Source organism: Oncorhynchus gorbuscha, linkage group LG13, assembly GCF_021184085.1.
Source record: "Oncorhynchus gorbuscha isolate QuinsamMale2020 ecotype Even-year linkage group LG13, OgorEven_v1.0, whole genome shotgun sequence".
Lineage (NCBI taxonomy): Eukaryota > Metazoa > Chordata > Actinopteri > Salmoniformes > Salmonidae > Oncorhynchus > Oncorhynchus gorbuscha.
In genome coordinates this window covers 29,067,015-29,083,079 of record NC_060185.1, presented here as the reverse complement: position 1 = coordinate 29,083,079, position 16,065 = coordinate 29,067,015, and the positions used below count along the sequence as shown (strand labels likewise).

Genomic DNA, 16,065 nt, shown 5'->3' with positions numbered 1-16,065 from the left:
AGTCTGTCACAACACTACTGGCCTGCAATGTCCTCCTCCCGGCCTCCACGCGTACAATCACCACGTCCCCTCACACAACACACCCAAGCTCTAAAAAAGACAGCTCAAGTCTCATGCCAGCATAAAAAGTGATGTCTAAACGTAGACAGGAAACGTCTTAGTAGTTTGGTCATCTGAGAAACATTATAACCCTCATCCCAAAGAATTAAGTCCAAAGAATTAAGGTTGAGTGACTTGATTGCTTCCATTATAATCATCAAAGTAAAAATTGAAAACACAACATCCGACCCTCACCTTCTGCATTGAATTCCATATGGTTGATAAAAATGTTAAAGTAATTCCTGTACAACTCCAGTAAAGAGGTTGTTTGCGGCTCAGGTCAGGTGGTCTGTGGGTAACGTACATTCCCACAGTACCTCTCCTCCACGGATGCTGCTGCTGCTCTCAACTGTGTGTGGATGAGCAGTTGCACGAAGGAGGATAGATCAAGGATGCGAACGCTCTGATTGGTTGGCTTCCCATGGTGTGTGTGGGACGGTTCTTGGTAGGCTCACAGAGATGTGGTTGCCTAATGAGGGTGGTCTTCCTTCTGCTCTCCTCTCTATCAATCCTTCTCCCTCTATCTCCCCTCCTCCTTTCTCTCTCGGTGCTGTAGGAGCTGTGAGGCATGCATTAGCAGCACAAGCTGCTCTAGACTGGAGCCTTGCGGCGTCTCTGTGAATAGGCACATCAGCACTTATCTCCACTGCATGGAGCGAGAGAGAGGGGAGAGCGGGAATGGAGAGGAGAAGTGCAGCTGCATCATGACCTCACAGTATCTCCTACAGACATACAGTACTGTGCAAAAGTTTTTGGCAGGTGTGAAAAAATGCTGTGAAATAAGAATGCTTTAAAAAATAGACATTTTAATAGATTATATTCATCAATTAACTAAATGCAAAGTGAGTGAACAGAAGAAAAATCAAATCCATATTTGGTGTGACCCCCCTTTGGCTTCAAAACAGCATAAATTATTGTAGGTACACTTGCAAAGTCAAAGGATTTGTGCAAGGATTTAAGGATTTTAGGTCAAAGGACTTTGCGACCTTTTGCCACATTTCAGGCTTCAAACATAAAGATATAAAACTGTATTTTTTGTGAAGAATCAACAACAAGTGGGACACAATCATGAAGTGGAACGACATTTATTGGATATTTCAAACTTTTTTAACAAATCAAAAACTGAAAAATTGGGCGTGCAAAATTATTCAGCCCCTTTACTTTCAGTGCAGCAAACTCTCTCCAGAAGTTCAGTGAGGATCTCTGAATGATCCAATGTTGACCTAAATGACTAATGATGATAAATACAATCCACCTGTGTGTAATCAAGTCTCCGTATAAATGCACCTGCACTGTGATAGTCTCAGAGGTCCGTTAAAAGCGCAGAGAGCATCATGAAGAACAAGGAACACACCAGGCAGGTCTGAGATACTGTTGTGAAGAAGTTTAAAGCCGGATTTGGATACAAAATTTTTTCCCAAGCTTTAAACATCCCAAGGAGCACTGTGCAAGCGATAATATTGAACTGGAAGGAGTATCAGACCACTGCAAATCTACCAAGACCTCGCCTTCCCTCTAAACGTTCAACTCATACAAGGAGAAGACTGATCAGAGATGCAGCCAAGAGGCCCATGATCACTCTGGATGAACTGCAGAGATCTACAGCTGAGGTGGGACACTCTGTCCATAGGACAACAATCAGTCGTATATTGCACAAATCTGGCCTTTATGGAAGAGTGGCAAGAAGAAAGCCATTTCTTAAAGATATCCATAAAAAGTGTTGTTTAAAGTTTGCCACAAGCCACCTGGGAGACACACCAAACATGTGGAAGAAGGTGCTCTGGTCAGATGAAACCAAAATTGAACTTTTTGGCAACAATGCAAAACGTTATGTTTGGCGTAAAAGCAACACAGCTCATCACCCTGAACACACACCATCCCCACTGTCAAACATGGTGGTGGCAGCATCATGATTTGGGCCTGCTTTTCTTCAGCAGGGACAGGGAAGATGGTTAAAATTGATGGGAAGATGGATGGAGCCAAATACAGGACCATTCTGGAGGAAAACCTGATGGAGTCTGCAAAAGACCCGAGACTGGGACGGAGATTTGTCTTCCAACAAGACAATGATCCAAAACATAAAGCAAAATCTACAATGGAATGGTTCAAAAATAAACATATCCAGGTGTTAGAATGGCCAAGTCAAAGTCCAGACCTGAATCCAATCGAGAATCTGTGGAAAGTGCTGCTGTTCACAAATGCTCTCCATCCAACCTCCCTGAGCTCGAGCTGTTTTTGCAAGGAGGAATGGGAAAAAATTTCAGTCTCTCGATGTGCAAAACTGATAGACACACCCCAAGCGACTTACAGCTGTAATCGCAGCAAAAGGTGGCGCTACAAAGTATTAATTTAAGGGGGCTGAATAAATTTGCACGCCCAATTTCAGTTTTTGATGTTAAAAAAGTTTGAAATATCCAATAAATGTCGTTCCACTTCATGATTGTGTCCCACTTGTTGATTCTTCACAAAAAAATACAGTTTTATATCTTTATGTTTGAAGCCTGAAATGTGGCAAAAGGTTGCAAAGTTCAAGGGGGCCGAATACTTTCGCAAGGCATATAGTCAGGTGTATGATAAAACAATTGCTAATGATCATCAATTCAATATGTAGGTTGAAACACAATCAATAACTGAAACAGCTGTGTAGGAGGAATACAACTGGATGAGGAACAGCCAAACTCGCCTAACAAGGTGAAAAGTAATACACCACGGCAAGACTGAGCACAGCTACTGTACACTTCTACTCATCTACTGTCCGGAGAAGTCTGGTCAAAAGTGGCCTCCATGGAAGACTTGCGGCCAAAAAGCCATACCTCCAACGGGGAAAAAGGCCAAGCAACTCAACTATGCACGAAAATACAGGAACTGGGGTGCAGAAAATCGGCAGCAGGTGCTCTGGACTGATTGACTATTTGGCTGTAGCAGAAGGCAGTTTGTTCGCTGAAGGGCTGGACAGCAGTACATGTCTGCAGGCAAAAGTGAAGCATGGTGGAGGTTCCTTGCAAGTTTGGGGCTGCATTTCTGCAAATGGAGTTGTGCATTTGGTTAGAATCAATGGTCTCCTCAATGCTGAGAAGTACAGGCAGATCCATCATGCAATACCATCAGGGAGGCATCTGATTGGCCCCAAATATATTCTGCAGCATGACAACCCCAAACATACAGCAAAAGTAATTAAGAACTATCTTCAGCGTAAAGAAGAACAAGGAGTCCTGGAAGTGATTGTATGGCCTATCTCAACCTCATCGAGTGTCTGGAATTACATGAAGAGAGAGAAGCACCGGAGGCTGCCTAAATCCACAGAAGAACTGTGGTTAGTTCTCCAAGATGTTTGGGCCAACCTAACTGCCGAGCTCCTTGAAAAACTGTGTGCAAGTGTACCTACAAGAATTGATGCTGTTTTGAAGGCAAAGGGGGGTCACACCAAATATTGATTTGATGTAGATATTTCTTCTGTTCACTCACTTTGCATTTTGTTAATTGATAAATATAATCTATTAACATGTATATTTTTGAAAGCATTCTTACTTTTCAGTATTTTTTCACACCTGACTAAAACTTTTGCATAGTACTGTAGCTGCCCTGCCCCAACCCAGAATAATCATAATCATCCATCATCACACCTAGTGGCTGTTAATCTGCTTCTGTTCTTTAGGTGGCACTGTGTGCTCTTAAAGGATGGGTCCCAACCTCTCAAAGGCCCGAGGATCCAGATGGACAGGGTTGTTCTTCCAGTCACTGGGATGACAACCCAAATTGGGATGGGGGGAGGTTTTAGAGGGTGGTAAAGTGGAGAACAATTGGAGGCTTACTCAGTGGCAGTGCAAATATCATTGTACAGCTATTTAATGGTAAGTTTACTAAAATATATTATGTTAAATAACATTTAAACGTTTTATTTATGGTAAACGGTGGAATAAGTATAGCCAGTTATAATTGTAATGGCTTAGCAAAAGACGATCAGTATTTACCTGGCTAAAAGATAAGGAATATAATATCTATCGTTTACAGGAAACTCACTCAACAATTTTTAGACAGTTGTATGGCAAGAGGGGCGAATTACAGTGCATTTGGAAAGTATTCCGACCCCTTGACTTTTTCCACATGATATAAATTAACAATAATTTGGATCCGAATGTGCAAATTGTCCAAACAGATCCGCAAGGTAAATGGATTCATTTAAATATGTTATTAAACCATGAACATATTTGGCTCATTAATCTATATGGTCTAAATAATGATGATCTGCACATCTTTGTCATAATTTATCAAGTCTACAAGCAATACAAGACTATTATTATTGTCAGAGATTATATTACGGTTTTAAATACCTCAATGGAACGTAAAGGAAATCACAATACAAACTATCACACTCATGCACTTAAGGAAATCACGAATATCATGGATATATTGGAACTAGTGGATATATGGTGGTTTAAATATCCAGTCAAAGTGAGATATACATGGAGGAGGCTCAATCAAGCTAGTTGTTTTGACTACTTTCTTATGTCATTCTCACGGACACCAAAAGTTTAAAAAGTGTTGATAGGGGACAGAACGCGATCAGACCATAGAAAAATTACTCTTACAGAATTTCCACGTGGGCGAGTATATTGGAAATGTAATCAACGCCTATTGGATGAAAACTTGTTTTTAACCAGGAAAAAAATCATTTAAACACTTTTTTTTCAACATAAAGGAGAGACCCTTATTGTATGGGACCACATTTAAATGTGCCTTTAGAGGCCATACACTTCACTACTAATCCTTAAAACGAAAGCAATTTAGGTTGAAAGAGTTCATATTAACAAAGAAAATAGAGGGACTACCAGTACAGATACTGTATACAATACAGTTCTAATGTTTGGGGTCACTTAGAAATGTCCTTGTTTTCCACAAAAACATACATGATATTAGTTGCAAAATGAATAGGAAATATAGTCAAGATGTTGAAAAGGTTATAAATAATGATTTTTTATAACTGTGTCCTTCAAAGAATCCTCAATTTGCAGCAATTACAGCCCTGCAGACCTTTGGCATTCTAGTTGTCAATTTGTTGAGGTAATTTGAAGAGATTTCACCCCATGCTTTCTGAAGCACCTCCCACAAGTTGGATTGGCTTGATGGGCACTTCTAACATACCACACAGTCAAGCTGCTCCCACAACATCTCAATCGGGTTGAGATCCGGTGACTGTGCTGGCCACTTCATTATAGACAGAATACAGCTGACTGCTTCCTCCCTAAATAGTTCTTGCATAGTTTGGAGCTGTGCTTTGGGTCATTGTCCTGTTGTAGGAGGAAATATATTATATAATATAATATAATATAATATATGGCTGTGGAGGAGCTAGGAGTCAGCTTACAGCAGCATTGTGACGTATTTGTAGGCATATCATTGGAAGATTGACCCTAAGAGACTACATTTACCAGGTGGTCGCATGGTGTCCTCCGTTGCAATTATTGCGTAATCTCCAGCTGCAAGTATTTTTCCGTTTGCTACTGAGGAGAAACCCAACTGCCACGAAGGATTTATCATCGAATAGATATGTGAAAAACACCTTGAGGATGATTCTAAACAACGTTTGCCATGTTTCTGTCGATATTATGGAGTTAATTTGGAAAAAAGTTAGACGTTGTAGTGAATTAATTTTCTTTTTCTTAGCCAAAAGTGATGAACAAAACGGAGCGATTTCTCCTACACAAATAATATTTTTGGAGAAAATGAACATTTGCTATCTAACTGAGAGTCTCCTCATTGAAAACATCCAAAGTTCTTCAAAGGTAAATTATTTTATTTGAATGCTTTTCTTATTTTTGTGAAAATGTTGCCTGCTGAATGCTAGGCTTAATGCTATGCTAGGCTATCAATACTCTTACACAAATGCTTGTGTAGCTTTGGTTGAAAAGCATATTTTGAAAATCTGAGATGACAGTGTTGTTAAAAGGCTAAGCTTGTGTTTCAATATATTTATTTCATTTCATTTGCGATTTTCATGAATAGATAAGGTTGCGTTATGCTAATGCATTATAGTTGAAGTATTTTTCTGTCGATTTCTCAGCCAAGCAGGATGAACAAACGTGACATTTTTCGCCTACAAAAATATTATTTTTTGAAAAAAGTAACATTTGCTATCTAACTGGGAGTCTCCTGAGTGAAAGCATCTGAAGTTCTTCAAAGGTAAATTATTTAATTTGGTTGCTTTTCTTATTTTTGTGAAAATGTTGCCTGCTGCCAGCACAGCCTAGCATAGCATTATGCCATGCTAAACTTACACAAATGCTTGTCTAGCGTTGGCTGTAACAAATATTTTGAAAATATGAGATGACAGTGTTGTTAACAAAAGGCTAAGCTTGTGTTTCAATGTATTTATTTCATTTAATTTGCGATTTTCATGAATAGGAAACGTTGCGTTATGGTAATGTGCTTGAGGCTATGATTACGCTCCCGGATACGGGATTGCTCATCGCTAGAGGGCACCGTCCACAGAGTATGGCATGGAGTTGAAAAATGGAGTGACAGCCTTACTTCTTCAAGATCCCTTTTATCCTGTACAAATCTCCCACCTTACCACCACCAAAGCACCCCCAGACCATCACATTGCCTCCACCATGCTTGACAGATGCTGTCAAGCACTCCTCCAGCATCTTCATTTTTTCTGCGTCTCACGAATGTCCTTCTTTGTGATCCAAACACCTTAAACTTAGATTTGTCTGTCAATAACACTTTTTTTTCCCCAATCTTCCTCTGTCCAGTGTCTGTGTTCTTTTGCCCATCTTAAACTTTTCTTTTTGCTGGCCAGTCTGAGATAAGGCTTTTTCTTTGCAAATCTGCCTAGAAGGCCAACATCCCGGAGTCGCCTCTTCACTGTTGACGTTCAGACTGTTGTTTTGTGGGTACTATTTAATAAAGCTGACAGTTGAGGACTTGTGAGGTGTCTGTTTCTCAAACTAGACACTAATGTACTTGTCCTCTTGCTCAGTTGTGCACCGGGGCCTCCCACTCCTCTTTCTATTCAGCCAGTTTGCACTGTTCTGTGAAGGGAGTAGTACACAGCATTGTACGAGATCTTCAGTTTCTAGGCAATTTCTCACATGGAATAGCCTTCATTTCTCAGAACAAGCATAGACTGACAAGTTTCATTGGAAAGTTATTTGTTTCTGGCCATTTTGAACCTGTAACTTAACCCACAAATGTTGTTGTCTATGTAGATGTTCCACAAAACATCTGCCATTTCCAGCTACAGTGGGGGGGAACAAGTATTTGATACACTGCCGATTTTGGAGGTTTTCCTACTTACAAAGCATGTAGAGGTTGGTCATTTTTTTTATCATAGGTACACTTCAACTGTGAGAGACAGAATCTAAAACAAAAATCCAGAAAATCACATTGTATGAATTTTATGTAATTAATTAGCATTTTATTGCATGACATAAGTATTTGATACGTCAGAAAAGCAGAACTTAATATTTGGTACAGAAACCTGTGTTTGCAATTACAGAGATCATACGTTTCCTGTAGTTCTTGACCAGGTTTGCACACACTGCAGCAGGGATTTTGGCCCACTCCTCCATACAGACCTTCTCCAGATCCTTCAGGTTTCGGGGCTGTCGCTGGGCAATACGGACTTTCAGCTCCCTCCAAAGATTTTCTATTGGGTTCAGGTCTGGAGACTGGCTAGGCCACTCCAGGACCTTGAGATGCTTCTTACGGAGCCACTCCTTAGTTGCCCTGGCTGTGTATTTCGGGTCGTTGTCATGCTGGAAGACTCAGCCACGACCCATCTTCAATGCTCTTACTGAGGGAAGGAGGTTGTTGGCCAAGATCTCACGATATGGCCCCGTCCATCCTCTCCTCAATACGGTGCAGTCGTCCTGTCCCCTTTGCAGAAAAGCATCCCCAAAGAATGATGTTTCCACCTCCATGCTTCACGGTTGTGATGGTGTTTTTGGGGTGGTACTCATCCTTCCTCCAAACACGGCGAGTGGAGTTCAGACCAAACATCTATTTTTGTCTCATCAGACCACATGATCTTCTCCCATTCCTCCTCTGGATCATCCAGATGGTCATTGGCAAAACTTCAGACGGGCCTGGACATGCGCTGGCTTGAGCAGGGGGACCTTGCGTGCGATGCAGGATTTTATCCATGGCGGGGTAGTGTGTTACTAATGGTTTTCTTTAAGACTGTGGTCCCAGCTCTCTTCAGGTCATTGACCATGCCCTGCCATGTATTTCTGAGCTGATCCCTCACCTTCCTCATGATGATTGATGCCCCACAACGTGAGATCCTGCATGGAGCCCAAGACCGAGGGTGATTGACCGTCATCTTGAACGTCTTCCATTTTCTAATAATTGTGCCAACATCCCAGCCTTGTGCAGGTCTACAATTTTATCCCTGATGTCCTTACTGGTATTGGCCTTTGTTGAGAGGTTGGAGTCTGTTTGATTGTGTGGACAGGTGTCTTTTATACAGGTAATGAGTGGAGAACAGGAGGGCTTCTTTAAAAAAATATCTTTTTGTTGTTGAATTTTTACCCCTTTTTCTCCCCAATTTCGTGGTGTCCAATTGTTGTAGTACCTACTATCTCGTCTCATTGCTACAACTCCGGTACGCGCGCTGGAGAGACGAAGGTTGAAAGTCATGCGTCCTCCGATACACAACCCAACCTAGCCACACTGCTTCTTAACACAGCAAATTAAAACAAAAATCTGTAATGTATTGAGTCATAAGTATTCAAGCCCTTTGATATGGCATGCCTAAATAAGTTCAGGAGTAAAAATGTGCTTAACAAGTCACAAGTTGCATGGACTCATTCTGTGTGCAATAATAGTGTTTAACATGATTTTTAATGAGTAGCTCATTCAAATGCTTGACGGCCGTGCATTCTGACCTTACAACGGTAGTCAAGCACCCAAGCTAACTGGCTAGTGTTGGCTAGCTTGCTAGCTACTTCCAGATACAAATGATAGAACACCGCACTATGAACATTTTACTCGCCCTTATAGAGCTGGTTAGGCTGTTTTCGTATCATCAAGAGCGTTGGTGACTAACTGACGAAGTTGACTGACACAGGCCATATTTATTTATTATTGAACTTTTATTTAAGTAGGCAAGTCAGTTAAGAACAAATTCTTATTTTACAATGATGGGCAATCCCGGCCAAACCCTCCCCTAACCCCGGAAGATGCTGGGCCAATTGTGTGCTGCCCTATGGGACTCCCAATCACAGCCGGTTGTGATAAAGCCCGGGATCGAACCAGGGTCTGTAGTGACGCCTCTAGCACTTAGATTTAGTGCCTTAGACCACTGCACCACTCGGGAGCCAAACAGGTGTTGTTGAGCGTTCGTAAATTCATCAGTTAATCTGCCACACTCTGACAAGAGTGCTCTGAAATTTACGAACGCACCCCAGAGCATCCAGTATGCGCTCTGAACGCTCCGAGAGCAAAACTCTATGAATTTACGAAAGGACAATCTGACAACCCTCTGTATTTTCAAATGCCCAGAGCACACTGAGTGCACTTTGGCACTCTAGATTGAATTTATATACACACCTGAAATCGTAAGATATCTTGCTAGTCATTTGTTATGCTAATAAGCTAGCAAGAGGTTGCATAGCAACGGCCTCAACTTCCGTTACAGGCGAAACGCTAGTACGCTCAACTGAAATGATACCGTTCGTTTACATTAAATATGTAGTATACAGTATGGTAGTATGGGTATTCAATGACAGCTTGGGAGATTGGAGTTGCTTACTAAGACTACATAGAATTTTCATTAGTGGCATATTTACAGTTTTGACTTAAAATCAGTTTTAAAATCTATGGCAAGATTTGAAAATGTCTGTCTAGTGATGATCAATCAACTTGAAGAATTTAAAAAATAATATGCCAAAACAATATTGTAATATACAGGTGTGCAAAGCTCTTAAGAGACTTACCCAGAAAGCTTCACAGCTGTCAAAGGTGGTTTAATTTTTTACATATACATAAAAAAATATGTTTTTTTAAATTGTTGAGTATTTTGTGTAGATTGTCATTTTTTTGTCAACAATTAAGTCCAGTTGAATCCCACTTTGTAACACAACAAGAGATGAAAAAAGTCAATGTGAATATATATATTTTTTACATTAACTTTTAATTATTTAAAATTGTAGGATTTATACAATACATTTACAGATAGATTGGGGGGGGGTTGTTAAAATTCTAACAGCATGTAAACTAAATCATGAGATAAAAACCAATTCATTACTATTAAATAGTAAATCTGTCAGGATTTGGCCAGGGTTGTTCCGGTTTTTGGTCACTAGATGCCCCCATTGTGCCTTTTGACCTTTTGTTTTCCCTTGATCCCCATTATTATTTGCACCTGTGCCTCGTTTCCCCTGATTGTATTTAAACCCTTTGTTTTCCTCAGTTCTTTGCTCTGTGTTTGTATGTTAGCACCCAGCCCTAGTACTCTGTGAACTCTTGTTGATCCCGGTAGACTCTTGTGGAATTCTGTTTTTTGTTCTTGTTTATTTATTTTTGAGTATCTTTTTGAGGCTTTTTATGCTATACCTTCCACCTTGTGGATTTACCTTTTTGTCTTGAAGGATTTCCTTTGTTCTTGTGGAATTCCTTTTGAGGTTGTGGAGTTACATGTTTTCCTGAAGAACTTCACTTTTTACTTCATTAAATACACCGTCTCAAGTACTGCTGTGTCTGCCTCATCTTCTGGGTTCTGCCGACTATTCGTGGCTCAGTTGGTTAAGTGACTGTTTCTCACTCTGGAGACCCGGGTTCGTAACCGGGTCCTGACAAAATCTACTGAACAATACATCATATAGCCTCAGAAATAGTGACAAATTATTGATACAGATCCACGGATGTAAAGGCCCATTGGTTAAGAGTTCAGAAATGTCCGGTGATTATTTTTTCCATGTGTCCAGAGTGAACACCTCTTGTCCCTGTGGATCCTGGCCATGGAGAGCACCATAAGTACAATTTCCTTAAATGTGAGTAGCCATTGTTGCAATGGTAACTCATGAGGTGGAATACACCTCCTGCTAACCACATTCTCCACCGGTGCTCTGACAAGTGCAAATCAGAGTCATCGCAAAGCAACATCACTATTGGATCTAATGGCATTATTTTATCTGTAAGTACAGATATTACATCCTTGACTTTCCCCCAGAATTCAACCACTCCCGGGCAATTCCATGTATTTTTTGAGATGTTAGAATGGTTCTATGGGAAAAATTTTAATGAATTAATTGGCGATTGGGGTTTCTAGATGATCCAAATATATTTTTCCACACTGTCTCCCAGTTTGTCTGTCAGTGTAAAATCTTTCTCCTATACAGTGGACAGAGTTAATGGTTTTTGTTCTGCTTCAATGTCATACAACTCTCCTTCCATGGCCTCCAATTGCTCTTAAATACAAGTAAAACTAAATGCAGGCTCTTCAACCGATCGCTGCCTGCACCTGCCTGCCTGTCCAACATCACTACTCTGGACGGCTCTGAATATGTGGACAACTACAAATACCTAGGTGTTTGGTTAGACTGTAAACTCTCCTTCCAGACTCACATTAAACATCTCCAATCCAAAGTTAAATCTAGAATTGGCTTCCTATTTCGCAACAAAGCAGCCTTCACTCATGCTGCCAAACATACCCTTGTAAAACTGACCATCCTACCAATCCTCGACATCGGCGATGATATTTACAAAATAGCCTCCAATACCCTACTCAACAAATTGGATGCAGTCTATCACAGTGCAATCCGTTTTGTCACCAATGCCCCATATACTACCCACCACTGTGACCTGTATGCTCTCCTTGGCTGGCCCTCGCTTCATATTTGTCACCAAACCCACGAGCTCCAGGTCATCTACAAGACCCTGCTAGGTAAAGTGCCCCCTTCTCAGCTCGCTGGTCACCATAGCAGCACCCACCTGTAGCACGCGCTCCAGCTGGTATATCGTTCTGGTCACCCCCAAAACCAATTCATCCTTTGGCCGCCTCTCCTTCCAGTTCTCTGCTGCCAATGACTGGAACGAACTTCAAAACCTCTGAAACTTCTGAAACGGAGGAGTCCATTCACATTGAATATGTCTGAAAGTATAAATACCCTTCTTAGACCAAGAATCTTATATAAGTGTTTTTTTACACGCTAAGAATTCATTATTACATCATATTGGAGAGTTTGAATGCCATTTAAGATTAGATCTCATATGCTTCTGTGTAACTTTCCACAAATTTAATGAGTATGCTATAATGCATCCAAACAATGATGCAAATTTTTCTTAGTTAATCTAGAAAATAATTAATATTTTAATCTAATTGGTGAAACTATTGACACTTGCTCCCCCAAATTATCTTCTTTATGACAGAGTCAAATTTAGACCAATAGTCTATAGGAGGCAGTGGTAACATGGAACTCATCAAATTAATACGAGGGAGGACATTCAATTAAATAATTGAGATTCTAGCATGCAAATAAGTGACCATAGCGGACCGTCTTTTATGTATTTGTTGTATCTTTTGAACGGTTTCTAAGTAGTTCTTCCTGCAAGTAGTGTGAATAGAGGGGGTTATGGTAATGCCTAAATAGGTGATTTGTTTTTTCACTGCGAACATGGGTGGTAGTTACATGCTTAACACAGTTGAGTTAAGAGGGAGTAGAGCTGATTTGGACCAGAGCAGGAGCTGAATGCTGTGAAAATAGACATTGGCTGGAGGGTTTTCTGAGTGTGAATAATTTCTGAAGGCACTGTATTATGGCTTACACCACAGCATGTGTGGAATACTCGTTTCTGATTGGCTAGAAGGGAATTCTAGAATGGACATTAAAACCATATAACGGGATAGTTGGAAAATATATCAGGACACCTTGCAATCATGATACAATATGTGCCTACACATGCAGACCATACTTGCTAAAGTTACAATGCTAAACCAACAACTACATACACAATTCGAGACATTTTTTGGAGCATCTGATAATGAAAATAATCATTGTTATGTCTGTGTCTAAATTAATGTCAATAGAAAACAGCAACTTTGCTGGTCGTGACTATGTTAGCCATAGATAGCAGGCTAGCTAGCAAGCAAGGGGTAAGAACATTGCCAGTGAACATGGCAACGGAACATAAAGAACGAACAACTGGGTCGTGTCTCTGGCAACCAAAAGATGACAAAGTATTTACAGATAAATGTGTGCTTAGTATTGTTTTCTTTGGCAACTGTGGTATAAACGCCTCCATTCTGTACATTACCTTGGAAAAATGAACTCCGCAAATGAAACGCCGCTGTGTCGTCCATTTTTTCCAAGGTAATGTACACAGAAAGTTGGCATTTATCCCTTATTGTATCAGTAATTTTGAAAGGCAGGGAGCTTAATTGCTGGACACAATAGAAACAGATTCAGATTTAGTCTACTGAACTATCTGTACCTCATGTGATGGTAGTCAGTAGCTATAGTTGTCCAAACCTGGCTCTGTCTGTTTGTCACACCACCCACATGACTGGCCACTCAACTCAGGCCAGTCCAGACCAGACACATTCCACCAGTCTCTACTAGTTTACCTGATCATGTCCTGTCCTTCATGATCTGAATAAATAATAGGACCAAGACCAACAGGAATGCATTTTGAAAATTGAATAAGATAGTTATGAAAGAGGATACCGTCACGATCGTCGTAAGAAGCGGACCAAAGCGCAGCGTGGTGTGAATTTAATAGATGACGAAAAACACGAAGTAAACTGTACAAAAACAATAAACAAATATTGACCGTGAAGCTATCATAAGAACTGTGCTGACACAAGCAACTAACAGACAATCACCCACAAACAGTGAAACCCAGGCTACCTAAATATGATTCTCAGAGACAACTAATGACACCTGCCTCTGATTGAGAACCATACTAGGCCGAAAAATAGAAATCCCAAAATTATAGAAAAACAAACAGACTGCCCACCCCAACTCATGCCCTGACCATACTAAATAACGACAAAACAAAGGAAATAAAAGGTCAGAACGTGACAGACACACTACCGATAATTGTCACTACTAATTCAAGCGTTTATTTTTTACTATTTTCTACGTTGTATAATAATAGAAGACATCAGAACTATGACATAACCAAAGAAAGTGTTTTATTAAAATAGATTTTCTATTTGAGATTCTTCAAATCGCCACCCTATGCCTTGACAGCTTTGCACACTCTTGGTATTCTCTCAACTAGCTTTATGAGGTAGTCACCTGGAATGCATTTCAATTAACACGAGTGCCATCTTAAAGTTGATTTGTGGAATTCTTCCTTTTTAATGCGTTTGAGCCAATCAGTTGTGTTGTGACCAGGTGGGGGGGGGGGTATACAGAAGAGAGCCCTATTTGGTAAAAGACCAAGTCCATATTATGGCAAGAACAGCTCAAATAACTAAGAGAAACGACATTCCATCATTACTTTAAGACATGAAGGTCAGTCAATATTGAATATTTCAAGAACTTTGAAAGTTTCTTCAAGCGCAGTTGTAAAAACCATCAACAGCTATGATGGAACTGGCTCTCATGAGGACCGCCACAGGAAAGGAAGACCCAGAGTTACATCTGCTGCAGAGGATAAGTTCATTATAGTTACCAGCCTCAGAAACTGCAGCCAAAATAAATGCTTCATGTAATATTTGTGTTGTGGAGAAATGATCAGGCAGGAGACGGGAGTTAGTTTCATTTAGTCAAAACCTCTCGTGCTCAACAGCCCCAATAAGCCGCATGTGCATTTACTATTAGGTGTAGTAACATAACACTGCGGTAATACATTACTGCTTAGTAACAGCATAGTAACTAAGTTCAAATAACAGACACATCTCAACATCAACTGTTCAGAGTAGACTGCATGAGTCAGGCCTTCATGTCAAATTGCTACAAATAATCCACTACTAAAGGACAACAATAAGAAGAGCTAAGCTTGGGTTAAGAAACATGAGCAATGGATATTAGACCATGGGAATTTGTCCTTAGAACCAAAAATCTCAGATTTGGACCAAACCGCTGTGTCTTTGTGAGACGCGGAGTGGGTGAACGGATGATCTCCGCATGTGTATTTCCCACAGTAAAGCATGGAGGTGTTATGGTGTGGGGGTGCTTTGCTGGTGACACTGATTTAGAATTCAAGGCATACTTAACCAGCATGGCTACCATAGCATTCTGTAGCGATATGCCATCCCATCTGGTTTGGGCTTAGCGGGACTATCATTTGTTTTTCAGGACAATGACCCAACACACCTCCAGGCTGTGTAAGGGCTATTTTACCAAGAAGGAGTGATGAGTGCTGCATTAGATGATCCGTCTTCCACAATACCCCAACCTCAACCAAATTGGGATGAGTTAGACCTCAGAGTGAAGGAAAAGCAGCCAACAAGTGCTCAGCATATGTGGGAACTCCTTCAAGACTGTTGGAAAAGTATTCCAGGTGAAGCTGGTTGAATGAATGTGTAGAGTGTATAAAACTGTCATCAAGGCAAAGGGTGGCTATATAAAATATTTAGATTTGTTTAACACTTTCTTGGTTACTACATGATTCCATGTCTTATTTCATAGTTTTGATGTCTTCACTATTCTTCTATAATGTAGAAAAGAGTAAAAACAAAGAAGAACCCTTGAATGAGTAGGTGTTCTAAATCTTTTGACCGGTAGTGTATATCTGTGTAACCATAGTAACCCCAGACAAAGTACCTCAAACATGCCTAAGAATGATGAGGGACAATGGAGGATCAGCTCCCTGTGTTAAGCAGCTTCAACTGCAAATACACCAACATTGTCATCAACAACCCTCTTTCTACCTAAAAAAAAAAAAAAAAAATCATTTAAATCAGTAATCCCAACCTTAACACAGCAACAACTAGTCATCCCACATACTAAAACAACACACTGCTGACAGACCTACCAAACTGTGACCTGTGTGTGGATAGCAGGATACCCT

The 16,065-nt window shown here is 40.5% G+C and overlaps 1 protein-coding gene across 1 annotated transcript in view; it reads right to left on the bottom strand.

Moving 5' to 3' along the window:
* Positions 1-16,065, bottom strand: part of LOC123992663 (protein Aster-B-like) — a 99,914-nt gene that overhangs the window by 67,355 nt on the left and 16,494 nt on the right. The gene's annotated exons all lie outside the window — the stretch shown is intronic.